This window comes from Symphalangus syndactylus, chromosome 14 (genome assembly GCF_028878055.3).
Source record: "Symphalangus syndactylus isolate Jambi chromosome 14, NHGRI_mSymSyn1-v2.1_pri, whole genome shotgun sequence".
Lineage (NCBI taxonomy): Eukaryota > Metazoa > Chordata > Mammalia > Primates > Hylobatidae > Symphalangus > Symphalangus syndactylus.
Genome location: NC_072436.2, coordinates 75,554,095 through 75,579,838, shown reverse-complemented (window position 1 = coordinate 75,579,838; position 25,744 = coordinate 75,554,095). Strand labels below are relative to the sequence as shown.

General features: G+C 46.0%; 1 long non-coding RNA gene across 1 annotated transcript in view; it reads left to right on the top strand.

Moving 5' to 3' along the window:
• The first annotated feature begins 558 nt into the window (after window positions 1-558).
• Window positions 559-25,744, top strand: part of LOC134732484 (uncharacterized) — a 37,328-nt gene continuing 12,142 nt past the window's right edge. The window contains exon 1 of the long non-coding RNA XR_010115706.1: window positions 559-797. This is a non-coding gene — a long non-coding RNA (uncharacterized lncRNA). The remainder of the gene's footprint in view (window positions 798-25,744) is intronic.

Sequence of the window (25,744 nt, the reverse complement as noted above, 5' to 3'; positions counted from 1 at the left end):
TTCTTCCTCCGGAGCGTCAGAACGCTAAGGACCTCAGGCCTGGACCTCATCACCGTGAAGACCAGTCTAGGTCCCGGGTGGCTGAGGACCAGTCTAGGTCCCGAGTGGCCTTCTGCCTGGTCCCCTCTGCTCATGTTTATCCCTTGATGACCAATTCCAGCCTGCTTCTGCCTGTGTACCTGCCGTTTGAGAGTACTAGACATCCTTCCCCTGGCCAGCCATATTTGTAGGTGTTAGGGACGGTACATCAGTCTGGGCACATTGCCTCAGGCCTGTAATCCCAGCACTTTGGGAGGCCGAGGTGGGAGAACTGCTAGAGCCCAGAAGTTTGAGACCGGCCTGGGCAACATAGCAAGACCCCATCTCTTTAAAAACAATTTTTTTTTTAAAGAGAGTACATCACAGTAGAAATAGTATATGTTGTGGATTGAACCTGAGTCCAGGCAGCGCCATGCCAAAGTTACACTTCTTACTGATCTGCCCTATAGAGAATGATCTGTTGTATAAAGTAACCCTGGACGTTGGCAATTGATGGATATTCTACACTGGGATCAAGTTCCTTCAGGAGGAGTAAAGCGAGCCCCAACTCTCCAAATCTTGTTGGCTTAGCTGGATTCCCTGCTCTTCTGGACTGCGTGTCACCGGCTATACTTTCAGCATCCTCACATAAGGATCAATACCCCAAGACCTGCATGAGTCCTCCTAGGATTTTCTTCTGGGGATTTAGGGGCCCTACTGTTGTAAACAGGACTCAAGTAGTCGACTATAAAATCCCAGAAATCCCAGAACTCCTCAAAGTGAGTATGCAGATTAACCCTTTGTTTTGTTTGTTTTGCTTGTTCGTGTTTTGCTTGTTTGTTGTCTCTATTTTAATCAAACCCTAGAAATTCAGAATGAGAATATCCTCAAATTGATAATACTGTGGGAAGCAGGTGAGGGAATTTCAGAGACAGTGAGGTTTATCCTATAGTTCTGATCCAGAGTCCATTAGCAGTAACCTGACTGCCCCATAAATGACCTCAACCATCTTAGCCTAGTGGTCTCCATGGTAACCATCAAAGAGCGGTCCCCCTTTCTTACCTACAAATGTTCCTCCCACCTTCACCTGCACCCAGCACTTCAGGCATGACCTAGAATTGGATTCTGTACAAATGCCATTTGCAGAGGTATTGTTCCCTTCCTTCCTCCCTCCCTCCCTCCCTCTCTCCCTCCCCTCCCTTCTCTTTCTTTCTTTCTTTCTTTTTCTTTCCTTCTTTTAAATAGAGATGGAGTCCTACTATGCTCAAGCAATCTTCCTGTTTCAACCTCCCAAGTAACTGGGATTACACGTGTGCTCAGCCTTTCTTCCCTTTGAATCCATGTTTTAAGCAAGTAGAAACCATTTCTTTAATTTATACAGAAAAGCCCTTTAAATATAAATTAGGAGTATCAGGTACATGAGGGGTTATTTCATTAGTCTTTCTACTTTTGCATATGCTTAAAATATGCTTAAAAATTTTTATTTGAAAATTATCTTGATTGTGACAAAAAATAAAAAATTCAAAGAACAAACAAAAAAGAGAAACATTAAAAATACATCCTTTCTTCAACATGTCTGAAGGAAATTTGGCTGTTGCAAAAAAAAAAAAAAAAAGAGAGAGAAGAGGTTATGCAGTAAATGTCATTTTCTACAAGTGGAAATCGTAGATTGTAAGCCTCAATCATTATCTGGGGTACGGGAAGGGTGGCATAGCCTAAGACTTTAATTATGGAGTACTTGAAGAATCTAAATAAATCTTTAAAGTATAATAAAAATGTGTAGATTTGGAAGGAAATTTTAAAAATCAATCACATTGTCCTTCTTCCAGAATCCCTTTCCCATCTTCTCCCCTAGCAGCCTCCTCTTCCTCGCAACCTTTCAAATGTCCACAGTGAGAAATACAGTGTTGACACCTGTTGCTTTTGTCTTGCAGCAGGGGTTGGGTAAACTATGGTTCTTGGGAACTGTTTAATCAGACTTCTTCCACAGATTTAAAAGCTGGCCCTTGAATAACATTAAAGATATGATTTTGCTGTTGTGCATTTACTTTGTAAGATAAACACATTAATCAAAAATGGAGGAATTAAAATTTAGATTTTGTATTGCTGTTTGCTAAATAATTAACATGAAAGCATATTGTCACTCTCTTTAAATTCTAAAAAAACAAACATCAAAAACCCAAACCCCAAAACCCAAAACTATGGTCCTGCCCTGTTTTGTTTGACCAGCAGGCTAAAAATGGTTCTATCATTATATATATTTTTTCAAATGTTTAATGTAGTTTTATTTTTTTCCACGGGGGAGTTGGCCACCATCCTGCTGTCCATATCAACCAACACCTTTTCTGGGATCTGATGAGTGTCATTAGGATTGTTCTTACCCAAAGGTTTTTATGTTTTTAAAGGGTTGTAAAACAAGCAAAAAAGAATAGGTTGACAGACACCCTGTGGCTGGGTCTAACCTCGGCTGTAGGCTGGCTGGAGCCCTGGTGAAAGGTGGCTTTTCTTCCATCCAGGCAGCCACTAACAAGAGGTACAGCCTTGAAGTTGCCATGTCGACAGGGAATTCAGTTCTTAAAATAGTAGACTGTGCTCAGGCATTTTCAGGGTGGGTGGGTTTGGAGGGAGGGGGTTGGGAATAGGGGTGGGGAGAGATGATAAACTAATGAGTCACACCCAACTGGTGACAGCTGCTCCATCAACCCTCTGGCAACACGAAGTGGGGAGGAAAGGACATTTTCCATGAATGGGAACAGTTTGGTTTCCTCACAGTATTTTCCTGCCTGGCCAGAGGAAATTCCCATCTCCACCTCCTCTCTCTCCCTCCTGCCACTCCTCAGCCTCCTCCTTGCAGAGAATAGAAGGAGGAAACGCCCATCTCACAAAGAGCCTGCCATGATTCAGAGGGACTGGGTGTTACTGAGGATTAGTCTGTGCAGGGCCTGAGAGGAGCTCACTCTCACACACGCTGCCTTGGGGCTCCGTGCGTTGGGAGGCCTGGGAACAAGCATTATCATCTTCGCAAGATCTAATGAAAGTATTTCACTAAAAATGTCTTTAATCCAGATCGGTGAATCAATCAATAATAGTTATTCTTTGAGACCCGCCTGTTGCCCCTCTACTGTTCAGAAGTTTTTGTTTGTTTGTTTAAGAAATGGGGTCTCTATCTGTTCCCAGGCTGCACGACCATAGCTCACCATAACCTCAAACTCCTGGGGTCAACTGATCCTCCTGCCTCAGCCTCGCAAGTAGCTGGGACTACACCACATCTGGCTGATCTATTTTTTTCTGTGTGATAAATATACATAACATAAAATCTACCATTTAACCATTTCCCAGCGATGCAATTCAGTGGCAGTAAGTTCATTCCCATTGTGCAACCATCAATATCTTCCAGCACTAGAATTTTTTTTTTTTTTTTTTTTTTTTTTGAGGCAGAATCTCACTCTATTGCCCAGGCTGGAGTGCAGTGGCACGATCTCGGCTCACTGTAGCTTCTGCCTTCCGGGTTCAAGCAATTCTCCTGCCTCACCCTCTCGAGTAGCTGGGACTACAGGCACACGCCACCACACCTGGCTAATTCTTATATATTTAGTAGAGACAGGGTTTCACCATGTTAACCAGGCTGATCTCAATCTCCTGACCTCAAGCAATCTGCCCACCTCGGCCTCCCAAAGTACTGTGATTACAGGCGTGAGCCACCACGCCATGGCCAGGACGTTTTAACCATCCCACACTCTGAAACTGGGTGCATAACTCCTCACTCTGCCTCCCATTGCCATCCCAACCCCTGGCAACCACCGTTCTACTTTCCGTCTCTATGAATTTGGCTGCTTTAGGTAGCTCATGTAAGTGGAATCATCCAATATTTGTCCTTTTGTGTCTGGCCTATTTCACTTATTATAATATGTTCAAGATTTGTCCATGTTGTAACATATGTCAAAACACAAAATCACAACGAATCCAGTTTAAGGATCTTAACTGACTTTATTTGTGATTCTAGAATTGGGCAACACTTCATTCCATAAAACAGAATACATGTTTTAGGCCGGGTGCGGTGGCTCACACCTGTAATCCTAGCACTTTGGGAGGCTGAAGCAGGTGGATCACTTCAGGTCAGGAGTTTGAGACCAGCCTGGCCAACATGATGAAACCCTGTCTCTACAAAAAATACAAAAATTAGCTGGGCCTGTAATCCCAGCTACTCGGCAGGTGAGACAGGAGAATCGCTTGAACCTGGGAGGTGGAGGTTGCAGTGAGTTGAGATAGAGCCATTGCACTCCAGCCTGGGTGACAGAGCGAGACTCTGTCTCAAAAAAAAAAAAAAAGAATACATGTTCCGATGAGCTGAGCAGAGAGGTTGGCCTTACAGACAGAAAAGAACTAGCGGGAGTGGAAGCAAAGAGCCAAGTGTATTAGTCACTTCAAAGCTACTTTCCTTGTAAGGCAGAGACAAGGAGATCGAAAAAGTAGAAAAATCACTGATTAGTGAACCTCAGGTTACTCCAGGCTACCTTTTGTGTGCAAGGATTAAGGCAGAGGGAACTTCATTATCCTGTCAACTGAAGATTGAAGCTGGCCTGTTTGGGAAATTGGCTGTTATCTCTCTCTCCTGATTTCTCAGAACTACAGATAATAAGTTAATTTAGGTTTAGTGATGTGGAACTTTAGCATGGGTGATTCCATTTTGACTTTGAGTCTGGTCTTACTGGGACTTAGTGCAGGAGCTTAGCCCAAAACAATGGCCTATCAATTTTATTTAACACATGTGTTAGAATTCCATGCCTTTATTCCTTTTCAAGGCTGAATAATATTCCATCATATGTGTACAACACAGTTTGTTTATCCACTCCTCCGTAGATGGACATTTGGGTTTTCACCAAAAGATGAATCAAAAGGCTTCACCAAACGCCTACTGTGAATAGTGCTGCCGTGACTATCCATGTACAAATAGCAGTTCGAGTCCCTGCTTTCAAGTCTTGTGGTGGTTAAGTCCATTTTCAGAAAGAAAACAATTAGCAGGCTGAGAACCTAGCCTGGGTGCAGAAGATGCTACAGCAGCACGTTCATGTTTTTTCTATCACATCCGTTGAGTCTCCTCTGAGGCCAGCAAGCTCCTTGCCTTTTGTCCTCTCTTGGGGCTCCAGCCCTTGGCTCTTGCTGCTCATCTCCATGGGGTCAAGGCCCTAGGGACCTGTGATCCTAGATCCGTCACTGAGAACAGTGGGGAGCTTTAAGGTTCATGGTTATCTCTTCCATATTCTTCAGAGTTGCGTGTCATTCAAGCAAAGCTTTCTGGTTTTAATATTAGTTATATCTTTCAGCATGATTTCAATGTGTTTTTGTCCTGAAGAACCCATTTCCCACCAGAGGCAGAGGATGGAAGGACTCAGTGCACGCATGTCACTAGGAATCTTTTGGTTGGGAATGGGCACATGGCCTCAGCTGGCTCACTCAGGCTGACAGGAAGGAGTTTTATTTCATGGCTGGGCAGGATGTTCCCTTTTTTCTCTGGAAGTGTTTCACTTGATATTGATCAAAAGAATGCTAGCTGAACTGTGAACAAAGCTGGCACCCGGGGACGAAGGCGGGGCTGAGAGAATAGCAGGACGTGTTCCTAGAGCCTTAATCGTACAATGCCTGAAGCCCACCCTATCCAGTCTACCTGTGAGGAAGCTAATAAACTGCCTGTACTTTAAGTTTGGTTTGCTAGGGTTTCTGATCCTCAGGGTCAAAAATATTCTAACAGACTCAGTCTGCATGGTGTTAGGGTTTTGATTTTCACCCCAAGAGGAGTGGAAAGTCATTAAGAGATTTCAGCAGGGCGAGTCCAGGGAGGGGTGACAAGATCAGGTCTGCATTTCAAAGCATGACTCTGGCTGCAGGGTGGAAATGGGTAGTGTCTGGGATGGTTGTAGTTGGGGGGCTACTGGGCTAGCTCTGGGGAGAAGTTGTAGAGTAGGACAGAGGGGAATGGATCTGAAAGTTTTTAAGGAAGTTAATAAGGTTGATGAGCCTTGATGATGGTTTGTGGGGATGGGGAGTGGGGTGACCTCTAGGCTTGTGGCTGGCTCAAATGGATGAACAGGGGTGCTACCCACCATGACAGGAATATGGTTGAGAAGAAGAGATGGAACACCAAAAGTGTCAGGTTCCTGGAGGGACCGGCCTTAGGTGGGAGTGCTAGCCATGAACCAACTGTGGCCCAAAGTGCTGTACATGTGTAAATTTATCAAGACAATGACCTTACGCCCATTTTACTGATGAGAAAACTGAGGCATCGAGAGGTTAAGTATAATTCGCCCACGGCCACACAACTGATTAGGAAATGGGAGTTGAATCCAAGCAGTTTGTTCCCATTATGTTCCCAAGGAATATATGTGCTAAGAAGGCTCTCATGAGCAAATGGCATGTAATGTCTGTAACACTATTATCTGGGGCTTGGGCCCCCAACTCCAGGGCAGAGAAAACTCTGGGAAGCTAGATTTTGATTCCCAGAACAGCCTCCCTTTTCTAAGTCAGTTAGGCCTAAATGGCTTCTGACGAAGCAGCCTAGGAGGCATGCTCGATTTCACAGCCACCACCCCAACTTGAGTCTCCAATCTTGCCACCGTGATCTGGGCAGCCTGGCCAAATGGATCCCCAGCAGGGCCAGGGTGAGGAGCTGTGTGTTTCCTGTGTGCCTATGCTGTTGCTTCAGCCTGCTGCCAGGAGGGAGGAAGAAAGGATGTCCACACAGAAAGGGAGACAGGGATGGGCTGGCTCAGAGGGAAGCGTCTGCCTATGACAGGGTCACCTGGACAGAGGAGTGAGAAGAAAGAGCCACTTGCATGAGCTTCACCTCCTTGGAAAACACCACCGCTAGAAAGTGTGGCCCGGTCTCTTGCTGAAACCATCAGGGTTAACAAAAATTACATGCCAGGTTCTGACAGAAATATAATTAAGCATTAATCAGGCTGCGCTTGGCACACTTCCTTGTAGCTGCTTGCTAAATAAGTCACACATGACCATTTGCATTCCCATTGTTCTTATGGATAGGATCTCTGATGTTAGCATCATAAGGCTTTCATTTAAGGATTGCTTAAGATGTTTTTCAGATCCTGAATTCCAGCGGAATGGCTGACGCCAACCAATCTGAAGGCCCCCACAGTGGAACCAAATTGGCATGAGAATGTAGTTTCATTCCCCCCATCCCATGGCTTCACCCTGCACTCTTTGACCAAGGAATGATCCCCACATCTCAGCCCCACACTCATCCAGACCCCTTAAAATCTCTAGCCCCAACTCAGGGAGGCAGATTTGAAGTTCGCTCTCATCTCCTCATTTGGTTGCTTTATGAGTAACCCTCTTTCTGTGCTGCACCTCGGTGTCTTGGTGTCATCACTTTCCACACATCGGGCAACAAACCTGGTATGGTTACATTGCCTGGAGCCAGATCAGCTCTCATCTGTACATACAGAGATTTAAGTCTTCAGCATGGCTAGTCTTGTCAACACAGAGTGCTAACCAACGTCCTCAACAACATCCTTCCATTGGACACAAAGAAGAGCTTCCTAGCACACTATCCTGGAACAGCCTTCCGAGTAGGTGACTCCAAGGGTCAACGCAGCACTAAGGCTACAGAAGTGAGGTAAGGGACTGTGTCTACCACCCATCTTCCTCATCGCGCTCATCAAAAAGCATTTCACACTTATACTGTAAAAATAGTCATAGTCATGTGAATGTGGTCACATTCTCTCTCTCTGAAAATATCTTTTTTTTTTTTTTTTTTTTTTTTTTTTTTTTTAAGACAGAGGCTCGTTGTCGCCCAGGCTGGAGTGCAGTGGTGCGATCTCGGCTCACTGCAGGCTCCGCCCCCCCCCGGGGTTCATGCCATTCTCCTGCCTCAGCCTCCCGAGTAGCTGGGACTACAGGCGCCTGCCACCTCGCCCGGCTAATTATTTGTATTTTTAGTAGAGACGGGGTTTCACTGTGTTAGCCAGGATGGTCTCGATCTCCTGATCTCGTGATCCGCCCACCTCGGCCTCCCAAAGTGCTGGGATTACAGGCGTGAGCCACCGCGCCCGGCCGCAAAATATCTTATTGTATGTAATGCTTTTGAACCTCAGTTGACCACGGGTAACTGCAACCATGGAAAGTGAAACTGTGGATAAAGGGGTATGGACTCTTGCCTCATCTCCCACTACTGGATTATCAATTCCTTGAAGGCAGGGACCATGCCATTTAGTTCTGTTATGGCCACTGCTCCCAGCACAGTGCTTGGCGCTTGTGGGCACCTTGTGAAACTGACCAAAGTCCCTATTTGTTCAGAAGCCACCTGGTCACAAGCCAGATAAATCCAAAGTGTCTTCAGGCAGAAGGAGAGGTTTAAGAGACACAGATGCATTGACAGCTCTATTGCATAGGAAAGAGTTGAAATGATTTCAAAGATTTGTTGAGCATTTCTTATACGCAGCATGCAGGCTGTGGTGCTGGGGCACGCAAAGATGAGCTCATATCTCTCGCCCTCCAGGGCCCCACCACCCTTGAAGGGGAGATACACGTACTGCTGGCTACCACGCAGTGGACCAGGCAGGTATTGATGATGGACAAAGGGATCCTAGAAGAAATGGGATCTGTTTTGAGGTGGGAAGATGGGTTGGGTGACAGAAGAGGCTAAGGAACGGCTTTTATAGAGGATAGACACTTGAGTGGGCTTTAAAGTGCTATAAATATAATTATCATAACATAAAATTAGCACTTTAAAGTGTATAACTGGGCCAGGCACAGTAGTTCATGCCTGTAATCCCATCACTTTGGGAGGCTGAGGTAGGTGGATGGCTTGAGCCCAGGAGTTCCAGACAAGCTTGGGCATCATGGCAAGACCCCCATCTCCTCAAAAATAAGAATAAAAAAAATTAGGAATGGTGGGGCATGCCTGTGGTCTTGGGAGGCTGAGGCAGGAGGATCACTTGAGCTTGGGGGGTTGAAGCTGCAGCGAGCTGTGATGATGCCACTACACTCCAGCCTCGGCAACAGAGTGAGATACTGTCTTAAATTAATTAATTAATTACAGTGTATAACTCAGTGGTTTTTAGTATATTCACAATGTTGTACAACCATTATCACTCTCTAATTCCAGAATATTTTTATCACCCCCCAGAAGAAACTTTATACCTATTGGCAGTGTCTTAGTCCATTCCTGCTGCTATAACAGAATACCCAACATTGGGTAATTTAGAAATAACAGACATTTATTTTTATTTTTTAATTTTTTTTTTTTTTTTTTTTTTTGATACAGAGTTTCGCTCTTGTTGCCCAGGCTGGAGTGCAATGGCGCGATTTTGGCTCACTGCAATCTCCGCCTCCCAGGTTCAAGCAATTCTCCTGCCTCAGCCTCCTGAGTAGCTAGGATATAGGCATAAGCCACCATGCCCGGCTAATTTTGTATGTTTAGTAGAGACGGGGTTTCTCCATGTTGGTCAGGCTGGTCTCGAACTTCCAACCTCAGGTCGTCCACCCACTTCAGCCTCCCAAAGTGCTGGGATTATAGGTGCAAGTCACTGCCACTGGCCCAGATATTTATTTTTCATAGCTCTGGAGGCTGAGAGCTCTAAGATCAAAGCCAGCAGATTTGGTGTCTGGTGAGGGCTCCATCTTTGCTTCCAAGATGGTGCTCTTGTGTGTCCTCACATGGCATAAAAGTGAAAGGGGGAAAGGGACTAAGGCATTCCCTTTGATCTCTTTTTTATTGTTGTTGAGACAGGGTCTCACTCTGTTGCCCAGGTTGAGTGCAGCAACACAATCACAACTCACTACAGCCTCAACCTCCTGGGTTCAGCTGATCCTCCCACCTCAGCCTCCTGAGTAGCTGGGACTATAGGCATGTGCCACCACTCTCAGCTAACTTTTTATTTTTTTGTTTTGTTTCGAGACAGAGCCTCCCTTTGTTGCCCAAGTTGGAGTGCAATGGCATGATCTCTGCTCACTACAACCTCTGCCTCCCGGGTTCAAGCGATTGTCCTGTCTCAGCCTCCTGAGTAGCTAGGATTATAGGCATGTGCCACCACCCCTGGCTAATTTTTGTATTATTAGTGGAGACAGGGTTTCACCCTGTTGGCCAGGCTGGTCTCAAACTCCTGACCTCCAGTGATCCACCTGCCTTAGCCTCCCAAAGTGCTGGGATTACAGGCATGAGCCACCGTGCCCGGCTGTCAGCTAACTTTTTGTAATTTTTGTAGAGACAGGGTTTCACCATGTTGCCCAGACTGGCCTCAAACTCCTGGGCTCAAGCAATCTGCCTGCCTCGGCCTCCCAAAATGCTGGGATTACAGGTGTGAGCCACCAGGCCTGGCCTTGACCTCTTTTATAAGAACACTTGTCTCCCTTATTGGGGTGGAGTGCTTATAACTTAATCACTTCCACAAAGGTACCACTTCTTAATACACCGGGTATTCACTTTCAACATATTCAGTTTCAACATATGAATTTTGGAGGGACACACACATTCAGATCATAGCAAGTATTCGGTCCTCATTCCCACCTACCCAGCCCTTGGCAACCACTAATCGTCTTCCTATCTCTATACAATTACCAATTCTGGACATCTTATATACATAGAACCATACAATACCTGGTCTTTTGTGTCTGGCTTCACTTAGAATGTTTTCAAGATTCATCCCTGGTATAGCATATGCCTCAGGACTTCATTCGTTTTTATGGCTATTCTGCAGTGATTAGGTCTATGCAAACCTGCCTCCAAAGGCCAAGGGAGTTGAGAGGCCAGAGAAAGAGGCTGACAATCCAGCTTCTCAGAAGTAAACGTTTAATAGGGATATAGGAATGGAAGCCACGTTCCTGGTGGTAGGAGACAATGAATCCCCACACCATTACCCCCCAGGCCCAGGGCTTATATACCATAGGGAAAAGATATCCATGCCTCAAAACGAATTTGCCTAAGGGCAGGATTTACAGTAAGTAGTAAAGTAGAAATCTTAGAGGCATTCCCCAAATGGGTTTATCAGAAGTCAAAATGGCAGATTAGCATCCAAGATGGAGTTAGTTGCTTTAGCCTCTACGACAGCGAAAAGATAGATTGTTGCCTGGAAACACCACATTTGGTTTATTCATTCATCTGTTGATTCCACATTTTAGCTCTCTATTATATGACTATAAACATTCATTACAAGAGTTTGTGTGAACGTAGGTTTTTTATTCTCTCAGATACCTAGGGGTAGAATTGCTGGGCTCATAACTCGATGTTTAACCATTTGAGGAGTTGCCAAGCTGTTTTCCACGGAGCTGCACCATTTCCCATTCCCAAAAGCAATGTATGAGGGCTCCAATCTCTCTATATCCCTACCCGCAGTTGCCAATGTCCTTTTTCTTTTTTTTTTTTTTAATTATAGCCATCCTAAGGGTATGAATCGCATTGTGGTGAAGTAGTAAGTAGTATCGCATTGTGGTGAAATCTGTCCTGTAACTATGAAAATAGCCGTTCTTTTGCCTATGCTGTTTGTGATAAACCATGGAGGTTCTCTGTGTTAGGCCAGCATAAGACAGTTTGTGGTTCTGCTTCTCCTGTTCTCACCACTGGGCCCTGGCCTAGAGACCTCCTCCTGACTGAGGACACTGTCAGAGGGACTCAGGTAGATTGGGTTCAATCCTGGTTCTGCCAATTGTTAGTGAGGGTGAACTTATTAAAGGGCGAGTTACTAAAGTTTCCTAAGCCTCATTTCTAAAATGGGAATAATTTAAGTGAGTGCTAATTTATTTCAAGGACTCTAAGATATACCCTTTTCACATCTTAACATCTCTGAGATAGAGATGTGTTTTAAGGTGTTTGTGGGGCTGGCAGGAGTTGTGAATGTAGTCATTCTCACCTGGACATACACATTAGAACTCGCAGATGGGATGTCAGCTGCCAGAGAGAGAACCCCAGAGACAAGAGTGGAACCTCTTTGAGGCAATGCCACCATACCAACACTCTTGCCACAAAGGACAGCACTGTGGGCAAAACGTGGATCTCAAGGACTGGGCCATGGTGATCCCAAGAGTGGGCCCTAGATCAGAGGAAGTTTGGGGAGTATCTTCACCTATTCATTTCACTTGCATTTTCCCTATTATCTGTGCACAAGAGTGGTATGTAGTAACTATCTCTGTTGAAGGAAATCTAAAACAGTTCTTTCAAAACTGTAAAATAAAAATTCTAAGGGCTAAGAAATACTTTGTGTAAATTAATTGGTTTTGTTTTCCTTTTTTAACAGTATATAAAATAATGATGTGTGTGACAATCAGTGATGAAATAAAGGTACCTACTTCCCACACTGGAAGGCTAGTGAGAGGCCTTGGCAGGGGGGCAGATAGTGTGCATGGAACACTTAACACAGGGCCTGGCAGAGAGTAGTCCTCTTGCAAATGTTGCTGGTTAAGAAGATTATTCACAATAACGTGCCTATTTGTAATATTATTGTAGCAGGACGAGCCACTGACAAAACCCCTCAGACACTGGGTTAAGGAAGGATTTGGCTTTATTTGGCCAGGAGCCTCGGCAGACTCATGTCTCAAGAACCGAGCTCCCCAAAGCCAGAGTTCCCGGCCCTTTTAAGGGCTTACAACTCTAAGGGGTTCCACATGAAACGGTCGTGATAGATTAAGAGCAGATGTGGTTGGGGGGGTGGTTAACCATTTAACCTCAGGCCTGGTCATCAGTGGCACTGGCTGGCCTTGCCACTGACTTCATTCCTGTTGTTTTTCAACTTTTTACTTCCTCCTTCTCTTCAGAGACAGGAGACAGTAAGAGAAATGGCCTCGCTCCTCATTTCCCCCTTTGAGAACCTCACTCAAGATGAAGTTCTCACTCTCATCTTCACAACCCAGGTCTTCCTGCCAGTCCAGTTCCATCGATTCCTAGAGTTACATACTCTCCTGTTTTCCAACGGGGATCAAGTAGATCTAATGGGTTATAGCACACATCAGGTTGGTCACTTCCTGGGCTGCATACCTTGTACTGGGTGGCATTATACACACAAGTCCCTTTTAGAGTTCCAGTACATTCATAATAACTATAAAACAGACTGTTTTAACTTTTTGCCCTACTCAGTAACTTGAACAGTCCTCAGTCTGAGGAAGGTCAGTTGAAGTCCTTACTGCACAAGTTCGAAATTTAAGGAAAATGAGTCCCACAATGAGTTTCCTCATGCTTCGGCCATGCATGGACCAGTCAGCTTCCGGGCGTGATTGGAGCAGGGCTTGTCATCTTCTTCAAGGTCACCTTGCGTGGGTTGTCTGGGCTTGGTCTTGCCTCCGAGGTCTCAGGTGCTGCAGGTTTTACGTGACTGTGGTGGATCCAGGCTGGGATTTCCTCTACTTTTATGGCTGTGGGAGTGGTCAAGACAACGGTCTGGGGTCCTTTCCACCGTGGCCACAACAGGGCTATGTTCCAATCCTTGATTCATACCCAATCACCTTTGCTGTCTTCTTCTGTACCAAGTCAGCCACAAACGCCAGCCCGTTGTCCGAGCCGATTTGTAAGGGCAGCCCAAACTTAGGGATGAGATCTCATAGAAGCACACGGGTGACTTCAAGAGCTTTCTCGGTCCGTGTTGGATAGGCCTCCACCCACCCAGAGTATGTACACACTAGAACTAGCAAATACTTGTTACCTCCACATTTGGGCACCTCAGTGAAGTCTACTTGGGGATCTTCAAAGGGGACTGCTCCAGAAGCTTGCATGCTGGGTGGGATGGTTGGACCTTGTCCAGCACCGCACTGCCAGCAGGTGACACACTGCTGCGCCACTGTTTCTGGCAAGGGCCGACAGATGCAAGATGTAGAAGTACTGGCCCAATAACTTTTCAAGTGATCTTGACCTACGTGGGTGGTCTCCTGCACAGCCAGTACGACTGCGGCTCCTAGCAGTTGTGGCGCGGCTATTCTTCCATCCAACAACTGAATCCATCCTTCTTCTATCACCTGCCCTCCCTCTGCCTGGAGAAAGTCCTTCTCTTCTTTAGAATAAGTAAGTACAAGGTCAGGTACCTGAGGGAGCAGGGGGACTGTGACTGATGCCTGGTAGGGGGTGGATGCTGCTTTCTGAGCCTCTGAGTCAGCTCAGGAGTTGCCCAAGGCAATCAAGGTGGAAGTTCACTGGTGTCCTTTGCGGTGCATGACTGCCACCTTTTGGAGCTTCCATACTGCCTCTAATAATTGCAGGATCTCTTGCTGATATTTTATGTCTTTTCCCCCAGAGTTCAAAAGGCCTTTTCCTTTATATAATGCCCCATGCACTTGGAGGGTTAAGAAGGCATACCAAGAGTCAGTATAAATATTTACAGTCTTACCTTCACTTAGCTCTAAGGCCCGAATTAAAGCAATGAGTTCGGCCTTCTGGGCTGAAGTACCCTGGGGCAATGATTTGGCTTCAATGACAGTGTCCAGGGTTACCACTGCATATCCCACACACCTCTCTCCTTGTGGGTTGACAAAGCTGCTCCTGTCCACATACAGCTCCCAGTCTACTCATGTCTAAGGATGGTCTCAGAGGTCTGGCCTGCTAGAATAAACTGTGTCCAACACCTCTACACAGTTATGTTCAACTGGGCTCTCTGGTACTGGGAGCAAGGTGGCAGGGTTCAACATGTTGCAAACTTCAACAGTTATGCAGGGCTTTTCATAGAGTAAGCTTTGGTACCTAGTTAGTCTAGCATTTGTGAGCCAATGATGTCCTTTGGTATTCATTAAAGTCACCGCAGCATGGGAGGCCTTTATGTTCAGGTTTTGCCCAACAGTTAGTTTATCCACTTCTTGTGCTAGCAGGGCAATTGCTGCCAAGGCCCTCAAACATGGGGGCCAACCTTTAGAAACTCCATCTAGTTGTTTGGAAAGGTAGGCTACCAGTCTTGGCCAGGGCCCCACCATCTGGGTTAAAATTCCAACTGCCATCTTTTCTCTCTCTGACACATATAGTGTAAATGGCTTTGTCAGGTCAGGCAGCCCCAGGGCTGGGGCTGACATGAGTTTCTCTTTTAACTCATGAAAAGCTCGTTGCTATTGGGACTCCCATTCAAAAGGCTCTTTGTTATCCCCCTTTGTGACTTCGTACGGAGGCTTGGCCAGTACTGCAAAGTTTCGGATCCATAACCTGAAGAACCCCACAGCTCCTAAGAATTCTCTCACCTGCTTTCTGGTCTTAGGCTCTGGTAGGTTGCAAATGACCTGCTTTCTTTCTGATCCCAGGCTGTACTCTCCCTGTCAGATAGCAAATCCCAAGTAACATACCCGCTGTCGGCAGATCTGAGCTTTCTTATTGGACACCTTATACCCACAGTACTCCAGGTGCCAGAGCAGGGTATCCGTTCCCTTGGTGTGCCCAACCGCTGTGGGGTGTCCCAGCAGGAGGTCATCGATATACTGGAGCAACACGCAGCCTAGGTCTCTAGTGAGGAACTTTTGGAAGTCTCAAGCCAACGCCTCCCCAAAGATGGTGGGGGAGTTCTTGAACCCTTGGGGTAGCTGGGTCCAAGTGTACTGAGTGGTAACACCTGACCCCAGATCCTCCCACTGAAAGGCAAACAGTTTCTGGCTCTCAGGGGCTAGTCTCATGCTAAAGAAAGTGTCCTTCAGGTCCAGGCAGGTGAACCAGCTGTCCTTAGCTGGCAGTAACCCCAACAATGTGTATGGGTTAGGTACCATTGGGTGCAAAGTCACTGTAGCTTGATTGACCAAGCACAGGTCCTGTACTGGCCTGTAGTCCTTGGTCCCTGGCTTGGGAACAGGCAGGAGAAGAGTGTTCCATGGAGACTGACAGGGACTATAATTCCAAAGGCCCTCAGGCACATAAGATGGACCTGGATACCTTCGAGAGCTTCTCTGGGGACCGGGTACTGTTTTTGCCTGATCGGCTAGGCCCCAGGCTTAAATTCTATGAGTATGGGGGCCTGGTTGATTGCCAACTCTGGAGGGTTGTCTTCCGCCCACACCCTTGGCCACCGCTTAGCCAGGGCTGGTCCTATCCCTTGGCCTGGCTCAGTTAATAAGAGTCTCCATGAGGTTCCAAGATGGCCCAATGGGAACAGCTCCAGTCTACAGCTCCCAGCATGAGCGACACAGAAGACGGGTGATTTACGCATTTCCAGCTGAGGTACCAGGTTCATCTCACTGGGGCTTGTCGGACAGTGGGTGCAGGAGAGTGGATGCAGCCCATGGAGTGTGAGCCAAAGCAGGGCGAGGCATCGCCTTACCCAGGAAGCACAAGAGGTCAGGAAATTCCCTTTCCTAGCCAAGGGAAGCCGTGACAGATGACACCTGGAAAACCGGGTCACTCCCACCCTAATACTGTGCTTTTCCAATGGTCTTAGCAAATGGCACACCAGGAGATCATATCCTGCACCTGGCTCAGATGGTCCCACGCCCATGGACCCTCACTCATTGCTAGCACAGCAGTCTGAGATTGAACTGCAAGGCGGCAGCGAGACTGGAGGAGGGGTGCCCGCCATTGCTGAGGCTTGAGTAGGTAAACAAAGCGGCCAGGAAGCTCAAACTGGGTGGAGCCCATCGCAGTTCAAGGAGGCCTGCCTGCCTCTGTAGACTCCACCTCTGGGGACAGGGCATAGCTGAACAAAAGGCAGCAGAAACTTCTGCAGGCTTAAACGTCCCTGTCTGACAGCTTTGAAGAGAGTAGTCTTCAAAGACTCCCCGCACGGAGTTTGAGGTCTGAGAATAGACAGACTGCTGCCTCAAGTGGGTCTCTGACCCCTGAGTAGCCTAACTGGGAGACACCTCCCAGTAGGGGCCAACTGACACCTCATACGGCCAGGTGCACCTCTGAGACGAAGCTTCCAGAGGAACAATCAGACAGCAACATTTGCTGTTCTGCAATATTTGCTGTTCTACAGCCTCCGCTGGTGATACCCAGGCAAACAAGGTCTGGAGTGGACCTCCAGCAAACTTCAACAGACCTGCAGCTGAGGGTCCTGACTGGTAGAAGGAAAACTAACAAACAGAAAGGACATCCACACCAAAACCCCATCTGTACATCACCATCAAAGACCAAAGGTAGATAAAACCACAAAGATGGGGAGAAACCAGAGCAGAAAAGCTGAAAATTCTAAAAATCAGAGCACCTCTTCTCCTTCAAAGGAACAGAGCTCCTCACCAGCAATGGAACAAAGCTGGATGGAGAAGGACTTTGATGAGTTGACAGAAGGCTTCAGACTATTGGTAATAACAAACCTCTCTGAGCTAGAGGAGGATGTTGGAACCCATCACAAAGAAGCTAAAAAACCTTGAAAAAAGATTAGATGAATGGCTAACTAGAATAAACAGCATAGAGAAGACCTTAAATGACCTGATGGAGCTGAAAACCATGGCACGAGAAAAAAAAAAAAAAAGCAGAGGTTGCAATCCTAGTCTCAGATAAAACAGACTTTAAACCAACAAAGATCAAAAGAGACAAAGAAGGCCATCACATAATGGTAAAGGGATCAATTCAACAAGAAGAGCTAACTATCCTAAATATATAAGCACCCAGTACAGGAGCACCCAGATTCATAAAGCAAGTCCTTAGAGACCTACAAAGAGACTTAGACTCCCACACAATAATAATGGGAGACTTTAACACCCCACTGTGAACATTAGACAGATCGACAAGACAGAAAGTTAACAAGGATATCCAGGAATTGAACTCAGCTCTGCACCAAGTGGACCTAATAGTCATCTACAGAACTCTCCACCCCAAATCAACAGAACATACATTTTTCTCAGCACATTGCACTTATTCCAAAATTGACCACATAGTTGGAAGTAAAGCACCCCTCAGCAAATGTAAAAGAACAGAAAATATAAAAAACTGTCTCTCAGACCATAGTGCAATCAAACTAGAACTCAGGATTAAGAAACTCACTCAAAACCGCCCAACTACATGGAAACTGAACAACCTGCTCCTCAATGACTACAGGGTACATAACGAAATGAAGGCAGAATAAAGATGTTCTTTGAAACCAATGAGAACAAAGACACAACATACCAGAATCTCTGGGACACATTTAAAGCAGTGTGTAGAGGGAAATTTATAGCACTAAATGCCCACAAGAGAAAGCACGAAAGATCTAAAGTTGACACCCTAACATCACAATGAAAAGAACTAGAGAAGCAAGAGCAAACACATTCACAAGCTAGCAGAAGGCAAGAAATAACTAAGATCAGAGCAGAACTGAAGGAAATAGAGACACAAAAAAACCCTTAAAAAAAAAAAAATCAATGAATCCAGGAGCTGGTTTTTTGAAAAGATCAACAAAATTGATAGACCACTAGCAAGACTAATAAGGAAGAAAAGAGAGAAGAATCAAATGGATGCAATAAAAAATGATAAAGGGGATATCACCACCGATCCCACAGAAATACAAACTACAAACAGAGAATACTATAAACACCTCTACGAAAATAAACTAGAAAATCTAGAAGAAATAGATAAATTCCTGGCACATACACCCTCCCAAGGCTAAACCAGGAGGAAGTTGAATCCCTGAATAGACCAATAACAGGCTCTGAAATTGAGGCAATAATTAATAGCCTACTAACCAAAAAAAGTCCAGGATCAGATGGATTCACAGCCGAATTCTACCAGAGGTACAAAGAAGAGCTGGTACCATTCCTTCTGAAACTATTTCAATCAATAGAAAAAGAAGGAATCCTCCCTAACTCATTTTATGAGGCCAGCATCATCCTGATACCAACGCCTGTCAGAGACACAACAAAAAAAGAGAATTTTAGACCAATATCCCTGATGAACATTGACGCAAAAATCCTCAATAAAATACTGGCAAACTGAATCCAGCAGCACATCAAAAAGCTTATCCACCACGATCAAGTGGGCTTCATCCCTGGGATGCAAGGCTGGTTCAACATACACAAACCAATAAATGTAATCCAGCATATAAACAGAACCAAAGACAAAAACCACGATTATCTCAATAGATGCAGAAAAGGCCTTCAACAAAATTCAACAGCGCTTCATGCTAAAAACTCTCAATAAATTAGATATTGATGGGATGTATTTCAAAATAAGAGCTATTTATGACAAACCCACAGCCAATATCATACTGAATGGGCAAAAACTGGAAGCATTCCCTTTGAAAACTGGCACAAGACAGGGATGCCCTCTCTCACCACTCCTATTCAACATAGTGTTGGAAGTTCTGGCCAGGGCAATCAGGCAGGAGAAAGAAATACAGGTATTCAATTAGGAAAAGAGGAAGTCAAATTGTCCCTGTCTGCAGATGACATGATTGTATATTTAGAAAACCCCATCATCTCAGCCCAAAATCTCCTTAAGCTGATAAGCAACTTCAGCAAAGTCTCAGGATACAAAATCAATGTGCAAAAATCACAAGCATTCTTGTACACCAATAACAGACAAACAGAGAGCCAAATCATGAGTGAACTCCCATTCACAATTGCTTCAAAGAGAATAAAATACCTAGGAATCCAACTTACAAGGGATGTGAAGGACCTCTTCAAGGAGAACTACAAACCACTGCTCAATGAAATAAAAGAGGACACAAACAAATGGAAGAACATTCCATGCTCTTGGATAGGAAGAATCAATATCATGAAAATGGTCACACTGCCCAAGGTAATTTATAGATTCAATGCCATCCTCATCAAGCTACCAATGACTTTCTTCACAGATTGGAAAAAAACACTTTAAAGTTCATATGGAACCAAAAAAGAGCCCACATTGCCAAGACAATCCTAAGCAAAAAGAACAAGGCTACAGTAACCAAAACAGCATGGTACTGGTACCAAAACAGAGATACAGACCAATGGAACAGAACAGAGCCCTCAGAAGTAATACCACACATCTACAACCATCTGATCTTTGACAAACCTGACAAAAACAAGAAATGGGGAAAGGATTCCCTATTTAATAAATGGTGCTGGGAAAACTGGCTAGCCATATGTAGAAAGCTGAAACTGGATCCCTTCCTTACACCTTATACAAAAATTAATTCAAGATGGATTAAAGACTTACATGTTAGACCTAAAACCATAAAAACCCTAGAAGAAAACCTAGGCAATACCATTCAGGACATAGGCATGGGCAAGGACTTCATGTCTAAAACACCAAAAGCAATGGCAACAAAAACCGAAATTGACAAATGGGATCTAATTAAGCTAAAGAGCTTCTGCACAGCAAAAGAAACTACTATCAGAGTGAACAGGCAACCTACAGAATGGAAGAAAATTTTTGCAATCTACCCACCTGACAAAGGGCTAATATCCAGAATCTACAAAGAACTCAAACAAATTTACAAGAAAAAATCAAACAACCCCATCAAAAAGTGGGTGAAGGATATGAACAGACACTTCTCAAAAGAAGACATGTTCATCATCACTGGCCATCAGAGAAATGCAAATCAAAACCACAATGAGATACCATCTCACACCAGTTAGAATGGCCATCATTAAAAAGTCAGGAAACAACAGGTGCTGGAGAGGATGTGGAGAAATAGGAACACTTTTACACTGTTGGTGGGACTGTAAACTAGTTCAACCATTGTGGAAGACAGTGTGGCGATTCCTCAAGGATCTAGAACTAGAAATACCATTTGACCCAGCCATCCCATTACTGGGTATATACCCAAAGGACTATAAATCATGCTACTATAAAGATACATGCACACGTATGTTTATTGCAGCACTATTCACAATAGCAAAGACTTGTAACCAACCCAAATGTCCATCAATAATAGACTGGATTAAGAAAATGTGGCACATATACACCATGGAATACTATGCAGCCATAAAAAAGGATGAGTTCATGTCCTTTGTAGGGACATGGATGAAGCTGGAAGCCATCATTCTGAGCAAACTATCACAAGGACAGAAAACCAAACACCACGTGGTCTCACTCATAGGTGGGAATTGAACAATGAGAACACTTGGACACAGGATGGGGAACATCACCCTGTTGTGGGGTGGGGGGAGGGGGGAGGGATAGCATTAGGAGACATACTTAATGTAAATGACGAGTTAATGGGTGCAGCACACCAACATGGCACATGTATACATATGTAACAAACCTGCACCTTGTACACATGTTCCCTAGAACTTAAAGTATAATAATAATAATAATAAAAAGAAGAGTCTCCATTCCTCCTCCTGAGGGACCGTAAGGGCCATGATGACTCCCATTCCAGGTAACTTTAGCTGTAAAGAGCTGTTCTTTGTAAAAGAGATGGTGGCTCTCAGTTTGCTAAGTATGTCCCTTCCTAGAAAAGGCAAGGGGCAGTCAGGCATGTACAGGAACTAGTGAATCCCTTCATGCTGCCCTACGGTACAGGTCCGGGGCAAACAGAAAGCTTGCTTTGCCAAAACCCCTGTGGCTCCAATTATATTAATAGTCTTTTTGGATAAGGGGGTGACGGGGTGGCCACTACTGAATGTTCAGCACCAGTATTGACTAGGAACTCGATGACCTTGCCCCCGGACTGTCATCCTGACCATGGGCTCTTTGCGGGCACATGAGCCTGGTCCCCCTCCATCCAGTAACCCTTCTGAACAAGGCTCAGATTGAACAAGGCTCCTTCATCCTTGTCTGAGGCCTCCTGCTCAGAGTCACCTTGTTCCCTTTCAACTGGGGCACTTGTCCTTCCAATGTCCTTTACAGTAAGCACACTGGTTACGCTGCAAGCGTAGATGGCCAGACTGGGTATTTTTCTTGGGGCCCCCTTCTCTTGCCCTTTGGGGGGACCCCTCTAATAGCTGCGGCTAGCAGGTCGGCGTTTCACCGGGCTTGGTGTTCGCTCTCTGTGGTTCTCTCTGCAGCTTACTGCAGCTCTATTTACAAACACCTGGTTGGCTATCTCCAATAACTGTGACATATTCATGCCTGCAAACCCAGCCTGTTTCTACAATTTTCTTCTAATGTCTTCTGTACTTTGACTAAAGCCATGTTAATCATATGCTGATTTTCAGGGCTATTGGGATCAAAGGGAGTATACGTACGATAGGCCTCATGTAGAATAGTCTCTTATAGAATTGTGCCGGGCTCTCATCTTTCCCTTGAGTGACCTCAGGGACTTTGTTAACATTTGTGGCCTTCTGAGCTCCCTTCTTTAACCCTTCCAGAAGGGCTTCCCTGTACTGGTTTAGCCTTTGCATACCCTTTCATTTGGGTCCCACTGGGGGTCTGTTCCTGGTAATTGGATCCTCACATACTCTTGGGGGTTTTGGCAATCAGCTGGAACATGTTCTTCCAGCCACTTAGTTGCTGCTTGGAGCACTCTCCTCCTTTCATCTGTGTTAAAGAGGTACATAAGCAACTGGTGGCAATCAGCCCAGGTGGGGTTGTGGGTCTGGATAATAGTTTGGAGCAAATCAATTATAGCTTGAGGCTTTTCGGTATAGGATGGGGTAGTGTTTTTCCAATTGAGGAGATTGGTAGAGGTGAAGGGCTGGTACACAAAGGCACGCCTTTCCACCATATGCCCGTCCTCATCTACCCTAGTATACCATTGCTCTCTCAGAGGCATTTGTATCCCAGTTCTAGGCCTCAGATGGGCTGCCAAGGGAGGGGTTTCTCCCAAGGTCTCGCATCCTTTCTTTTCTACTCTGGGTGGCCTAAGGGTATGTAGGCCTTGTGGAAGCACAGTGGGCTCAGGAGTGGGAGGCCTTCCTTCTTGATGAAAGGGTAGGGGGGCACTGGCGCCGTTTCTTGCCATGAATCCTCTGATGTTGGGTTGGACAGGACTTTAAGGAGCCTACTCCCTTCAGTGGGTGGAGCGGGATTCTTCCTTGGCTGTCTGTCCCTTTGCCACTAGTACTTCTACGCCTGTCCTCTTAACCACGGTGCGGGGGTCTAAAACCAGCTGTAACCAAGTGTCTATGTACGGAAACTGGTCTAGGTATCATTTACCAGTTACCTTGTGCCACACCTTTGAAACAAGGGACCTGTCTAGACTTCCTTCTGATGGCCAACCCACTTGTAATGCCGCAGTCTATCTCACACGGACTTTTCCTAATGTCATAGTAACTCCATAGTCTCCATTAAATCCTTCCTTGAAATTTCTCAACATAGTTCCTAGCGGAGTGGGCTTACTTTGCGTTCCACCCATCTTCCTCCCGAGACAAAACAACACTCACACCATAAGAAGGAAAGGGTAAAGGGGTCACTCACTTGTCTCGCCCATCTTAAACTCAAGCACTCACTCACTTTCACTTTCATTTTTGCAAACGAATCAAGCCAAATCAAAATCAATACTGAGACCAAAGTGCCGATAAGGGCACACCGTGGTTGATCAGGCCACGCTTCCATTCAAACAGAGTGGGCAAATTCCCAGGACCAGCCTGTTAAGCAATTCAAACCAAGTCAAGAATCAAAACCAAAACCAAAGTGCCGACAAAGGCGCGCCATGAGTGATCAGGCCACGCTTCCACTCAAATGGAGTGGGCAAGTTCCCAGGACCGGGCCTACCGTATTCCAGACGTCCAGACTCCAAGCGCCAGTTCCTTCCTGGTGTTTAGCTGCTGCATTGATCCTCCGCGGGGGCCTCCCGTGCACTGCTCTGACGAGGCGTTCTACCGGGGCAAATGCCTACCCGGGAGCGCTCTCAGGATCCCCGTCGCTCAAGCTGGCCAGAGTCCCCCCTAGGAATACTTCCCAGGGCAGGCCTAAGGGGCTAAGCTGCCTAAGGGGCTGCCTCGACCGAGCGTCCATCAACCACCTCGCTTCCCAGTCAGGGAACCAAGAGATGTAGCAGGAGGAGCCGCCGACAAAACCCCTCAGACACCCGGATTTGGCTTTACTGGGCTGTGAGCCTCGGCAGACTCGGGTCTCAACGGCGGGGAGCTTTGGCAGACACGCGTCTCAAGAACCGAGCTTCCCGAAGCCAGAGTTCCCGGCCCTTTTAAGGCCTTACAACTCTAAGGGGTTCCATGTGAAAGGGTCGTGATAGATTGAAAGCACATGCGGTTAGAGTGGGAGGTTAATCTTTTAACCTCAGGCCTGGTCATCAGTGGCACTGGCTGGTCTTGCCACTGACTTCATTCCTGTTGTTTTTCAACTTTTACTTCCTCCTTCTCTTCAGAGACAGGAGACAGTAAGAGAAATGGCCTCTCTCCTCATTATGACTTGTAAATATTGCCCAACTTTCTACAAGGGACCCTTCTTCTGGCCCTTCACTGATTCATTAATCCTAAAGGAGGAAAACCCATAATAATTGCTTATTTCTTTCATCGCACTCAGAAAAATCAAGGCCAGGCACAGCGGCTCATGCCTGTAATCCCAGCACTTTGGGAGGCCAAGGCGGGTGGATCACTTGAGCCCAAGAGTTCAAGACCATCCTGGGCAACACAGTGAGACCCTGTATTTACGAAAAATACAAAAATTAGCTGGATGTGATGGTGCGTGCCTGTGTTCCCAGCTACTAACGATAGTGAGGTGGGAGGATCGCTGGAGCCCAGGAGGCGGGGATTGCAGTGAGCCAAGCTCATACCACTGTACTCCAGCCTAGGTGACAGAGTGAGACTGTATCTCAAGAAAAAAAAAATTTTAATGAAAAGAAAAATCAATAAATTAGTTGGCTCAATGAATACAAAATTTGTTTTGTTTTGTTTTGTTTTTTTTCAGATGGAGTCTCACTCTGTCACCCAGGCTGGAGTGCAGTGGCACAATCTCAGCTCACTGCAACCTCTGCCTCCTGGGTTCAAGTGATTCTCCTGCTTCAGCCTCCCAAGTAGCTGGGACTACGGGCGTGTGCCACCACGCCCGGCTAATTTTGGTATTTTTAGTGGAGACAAGGTTTCACCATGTTTGCCAGGCTAGTTTTGTTTTTTTTTTTTGAGACAGAGTCTCGCTGTCGCCCAGGCTGGAGTGCAATGGCGCAATCTCGGCTCACTGCAGGCTCCGCCCCCCGGGGTTCACGCCATTCTCCTGCCTCAGCCTCCCGAGTAACTGGGACTACAGGCGCCCGCCACCTCGCCTGGCTAATTTTTTGTATTTTTAGTAGAGACGGGGTTTCACTGTGTTAGCCAGGATGGTCTCGATCTCCTGACCTCGTGATCCGCCCGCCTCGGCCTCCCAAAGTGCTGGGATTACAGGCGTGAGCCACCGTGCCCAGCCAGGCTAGTTTTGAACCCCTGACCTCAAGTGATCTGCCCGCCTCAGCCTCCCAAAGTGCTGGGATTACAGGCATAAGTCACCGCATCCAGCCCCCAATGAATACAAAATTCAACAAATGTTAGTCAAAGGCTCTTACGGAAAAGGCTTATTGCAAGACTGGAGGATGACACACTAATGTTAGTGTCCTCCTAGAAGATGCACACTTGGCACCATATAGGTCAGTTCCAACCAGAAGTTGATTTCTGGACCCCAGGGGCACTTGTTTTTAGTAGATTTCTCTATGAAGCCCAGTAACTATGTCCACTGTTATGTAAATCTCTTCCCAACTTTGGGTTCAGTGACTTCACATTGGTAGCCTGAAACTGGCCATGTGATGAGTTATTTACACCACAGGAATTGGCAAACACCATAAATCAGCTCATCACTGCATTGAATTCCTCGAGTTGAGGTGGTATCTATAAGTTCAGTCTCATACCACAAGCTGAGGGGCACTCACTGGGTCAGCAGAGTTATTTGAGCCTTTAAGGAGCTATAGCACCAGGGGCATTTGCCCCTGCTCTGCTGGACACCCGTCCTTGCAACACTGTCCATTTCCTTGTGGCTGTCTTTGGGTATGGCTGACCT